Below are 5,196 nucleotides of genomic sequence, written 5' to 3' on the forward strand. Positions count from 1 at the left end.
TTTGGGATGTTATGAATGTCAACGGAGATGTACATGGTGGTTCGATTTGGATTTATTTGCTAAGCATATGGATTATGGTTTGGATGATTATGGTAATACTTTTGGAAATAAAAAGAGTTTCTGCATTTTCAAACCTCTTTCACAGGTCTAAGTTTATGTTTTGCTTGAGAGCAAGCAAATGCTAAGTCTGGGAGAGTTGATATATCATGGTTTTTAGGTGTTTTTAGCCATAATATAAGTCTTATTTATAGAGTCTTTTTGGTATTTTTAGAGTCTTTTGAGTCTTTATAAGATTTAGGATGGGAGCATAATGGAGCTAAATAGGAAGATTTGGAGTATAATCAAGCATTGAGGCTGAGCTACGAAGTTGGGAGACCAGTTCAAGAGTAAGCATCGATCGATGCTTCATATGTGTCGATCGATGCAGTGTCCACAAGACAAATCGGAAGCTTTCCCACAATTTTTGAAAATTTATAAAACCACCCCAATGTTTTCTATATTTGCATCATTAGTCCCTGGACATGTTTTAGGAATATATATAAGATTTTTATGATCATTGGTTAGACCTAAGCTTTATTTTTTCCTACAACTTTTGAGAGAAAATCCTGAGAGATTTTTAGAGAACTTTTGGAGAGAAAAATCACGACTCCTTCAGAGAAGATTCAGAATTCATTTTCTTCTTTCTTTAATCTCTTAATGCTATCTATTTTATTCATGATTTGTGTTCTCACAATTATGTATGAGTAGATCTGCTTGTTAGGTTTAGGGTTTATCATTAGGGATTTCATGGATTATTAGATTGATTAATTGTTTGGATTCATTATCTTTCTTGTTCAACACCATAGGTTGTTCTTAATGCTAGATCTTTGATTATTTATCTGAATTTAGATCTTAAAATTATTGATTGATATAAGAATATAATTGATTTTTCTGACAAAAACCTTTGATGAACAAAATTACTTTTTCCAAATTACTCGATCTCTCCTATAGCCGCACTACCCATGCCGTCAACCACGTATTGGCATGTTCGACCTTTTTATAATCCGAAATATGATCAAATAGATACAACTAATACACGAAATTTTATGTTATTTATTCAGCAAAAGGACATAAGTAGTATGACTCGCGCATACATCTCAATTCAATATAGAAACATATTATCCGAAAGAGAAATAACAACGTTGATTTTCTCATATATTGGATCTAATTCTTGCAATTTTTTTCTTGTAACAATTCATATTGGACAAGGCTGTCCTTCCGTATTTGAAAACCTGCAAATTGGCCAAATTAGTATTCACAATTTTTTTTCTTTTAAGTTCGACGAATTTGGATTTTTTTTCCACACTATCAAATTGACTTTAGATCTCAAGTTTGTGTTAAAAGTTTAAAACGATCTCATTAATTAACCAATTTTTCTGTTTTTTTAGACATATAATTTCTTACCACCAAGGCACCAAGTTGTACGTTCTTTAAAATTATAACCATATACTTTTAGAGAGAACCAGCTAATTTGAACAATTGAATCATATTTTAAAAGAAAAATTAGTCAACTCATCGGAACCTTCACATTTGTCTCCTAGTGCAAACCTTCACATTTATCTCCTAATGGAAACCCTATAAATACCCACTAAACACTTAACATTTCTCTCCACCAATCTCATACAAACTTAAACTCACTAATACTTCTTAAGCCTTTTCAACTCCCAAAACAAATGGCTCCAAGAACCTCCCTTGCACTCTTCCTTTCCCTCAACCTCCTCTTCTTCACTTACACCACTGCGACCACAGGGACTTGTCCTAATGATACCCTTAAGGTCGCTCTGTGCGCAAATGTTCTCAAGATAGTGAACATAACAGTGGGAAGCCCACCTGTACAGCCATGCTGCACTCTCATCCAAGGCTTGGCTGACCTTGAGGCCGCAGCCTGCCTCTGCACTTTGGTCAAGGCTAACGTTCTTGGAATCAACCTTAACCTTCCCATCGATCTCACCGTACTCCTCAATGTTTGCGGTAGAACAGCTCCAGCGAACTACCAGTGCTTGTAAGTTGAACACTTATAACTTACCTATAAAATGAATGAATCATACAGTTGATGTTTCGTTTTATTGACGTTGTCATGCAATAATAATGGATAGTGGGGTTGTGTGTGTGTAATCGGCAAGTTTGCACTCCTTTGCTTCATTGTTCCTCCATTTCTTCTTTGTAACTTTGTCTTCCGGATATGATTAATAAAGTATGAACCGATGTCGTTGTCTATATGCCTATCTTAAAAACCAAGGTGACATTATACTGTAATACTATATATATCACTACAAAACATGCCCTTATTAGTATTCCGTTGTAAACATTAAGACATGTACAAACAGACCATTGCTGGCAAAAACGAATCTGATTAATAAAAGTATCAAACTAGAGAAGATATTTCTGCAGAACTGGATATAAGAACTATATATATTGTGATGTTAAAGAAGTATACATAGAACATAGTATTCAAAAATATATTAGAAGTTAAAGTATTAAAGTAACTATACTAAAAGCGAAAAATCATAAATCATACGGTAATCGACTTTTGGCTTGACTTGGGACATAATCATTCAATCTTTGCAGAAATCAAAAAAATTTGTAAAATGAAATTGATACCTTTGCGAGACAAGCCGTCCTATCAACTAAACCTTTCGAGTGATGAATGATGGATAAAGAACCATCTTTTTGAAACATGATTTACCCGTTGTCAATAGAAAGAACACAGACAATCTTTTGATACTTTCCTGGCTAAGTACTTAGCCACGAAGACAGATGTATGAATTGTATTTGTATGGTGAAGTCTAGAGATTCCAACTACATATTTGGACGCAGAACACAATTTTGCTTCGTTGATATTGCAATTTCCCATTTACAAAATAAAATATTAAACTATACGAAAGTTACTATGAAATTGTTGTCACATCTCCCTTCATCTTCTTCTATTATAACAATTTAACTAATTTTTACTATGACACAAAATTAAAATTAAAATTGTCATTATATGTAAGCAAAAAGGAACTGTGAAATTTGTCTATTAATTATGGTTTATGGGTCGGCAAATACAGAAACCATTTTGAAAGTTTAAAATAGCAAATTATGTAAATAATTATAAAATTTTAAAAATTAGATAAATTGAAATGAAATTGTAACTAATTTTAATGAGATTTCCCAAACATATAAAAGACAAAAATATTTTATTTTAAAAATACCATAAGGATTCGTTAATCTGGTCCGTGAGTATTGGATTTGTTAATGCACACGTACGTACACGTGAACTATACATACATACACTAATCAGAGATTAATTAAATCTGCATCCAATTTCAAAAAGCCATGTATGGGCTAGAGTTGTTATAGAATCGTCACAAAAAGTTATTAACTATAAATAGTAAGCGTTATTTGAAATCAGCTATGTACTCTGAACTCTAAACTTCGTTAATAGAGTTTACAAAATTGCAAATCTAACTGTTTTCCGTTCGAATCTTGATTTATACCCAAGAACAAGAGTATGTTAATTTTAGAATATTATAGCTGTAGCGAGTTTAGATTATAAGATTCATAATCAAAAGTAATTTGTAATGAGAAAATTGACGATCCTTATTTTTGATATAAAATTTTAGAAGTCATTTTTTTTTGGGTAAATCATTCCTTTTCTCATTTCACTAAGATAGGGTTCATTACAACAATAAGATCATCTTTAGCCAGATCATTAACAAAAAAAGAAAAGAAAATTAGTATATCATATAGAATCTCTTGGATCTCCCAATTGAGTAATTAGACTAAAGTCAACGAGTCTGAAGCAAAGAAGATGTTGGTGAATTCGGATTCACTCACAACTCTCATTGTCGTCAGAGTTGCTAGAGCTTCGTTTGTTTGAAGATGTGAGATTTTCAACACATATGACTTTTTATTCTGATTAAATTTCTTTATAAATTAACTTTTGTCATAATTCCATAAAAATCTCACATAAAATTAATACTATTATTTTTGAGTTGGCGGACTATATATTGGTTTTATTTCAGTTAGTCTCTGTTAGACTATAACACTATATTAAAATGCATAGATTTCCGACTCAAAACCAATTGACAATTATTAAATTTCACATCTATGTTTTTATATATTAATGTAAGTCTCGTCTCAACTGATATTAGATTTACTAAAACGTCAATTTTCTTTCTTAATTTATCTTTAATTTCAGTATTTATAATATGAATCTTGATTTTTTTCTTGATTTTTCTGATTGTTATATCTGTTAATTCTTTTTCTTTTTATTTTAAAATTTTGATCAGTGAAGATTAAAATTTGTTTTTTTAGTTTATCTTTAATTTTACGGATTTTGAATTCCTTTTTTTTTGTTTTGAATTTTTTTCTGACTCGATAAACTCGTTGATATTTTTTTCTCTTTTTTTAATATTATTTTAAAAATTCTGATCAAGTGTGGATTAAAATATGTTTTTTTAAAATTTCTGGCCCAATGAAAATCGAAAAGGACACGACACAATTGTATATTTCAACTAAATTCTTGGGAGTTTAGATTGTGAATTGTTAACAAATATTATGAAGTGTGGACCATGTTCTTTTGGTAACAAATTATATTCTATGAAAACCTTTACCCGTCCCCAATATTTCGGGTCAAACTTTCAGAAAGAAATATATGTACACCAAAAGTTCAACTTCGTTCTCACTCAATCACTTAACTATTATTAACTATGTGGTGTAGCCTAAGATTTCAGATTATATCCTTATATATGTATACTGACATAATATAACGACCGTTACCTTTTGGTAGCTCTAGATTTTTTTTAGGGATAAGAGTTGTAGAAGGAAGTCTTTGAGTAAATCATTTGCTCTTTGCGGATGATAAAATGTTTTTTGCCGATCAGATCTAAAATTTCTCTACAAAAATATGAGAAAGCATCAGATCAACCGATAATCAATCCAAATTATTTATCATTTTCTCTACTAAAACCCTATTGGAGATAAAAATAAAAGCAAACAGCTTCTACGGATCCAAAAAGAAGGAGGACAAGGAAAATATTTGGATTTACCAGAATTATTTAACTGGAAGAAAAATGACCTATTCAATATAATTGTTGACTGAATCAAACAGAGAGCTTTGAGTTGGTCTTCTTGTTTCCTCTCCTCAAGTAGGGAAGATCACTATGTTGAAAT

At 31.0% G+C, this 5,196-nt stretch overlaps 1 pseudogene across 1 annotated transcript; it reads left to right on the forward strand.

Annotated features, from left to right (window-relative positions):
- The first annotated feature begins 1,637 nt into the window (after positions 1 to 1,637).
- Positions 1,638 to 2,256, forward strand: LOC147940326 (putative lipid-binding protein AIR1B pseudogene; annotated as a pseudogene). The gene has a single exon (XR_015564602.1). The product of XR_015564602.1 is annotated as a putative lipid-binding protein AIR1B pseudogene (transcript).
- Positions 2,257 to 5,196: the final 2,940 nt, after the last annotated feature.

This window comes from Camelina sativa, chromosome 8 (genome assembly GCF_030686135.1).
Source record: "Camelina sativa cultivar CO46 ecotype springtype chromosome 8, ASM3068613v1".
NCBI classification, from domain to species: domain Eukaryota; kingdom Viridiplantae; phylum Streptophyta; class Magnoliopsida; order Brassicales; family Brassicaceae; genus Camelina; species Camelina sativa.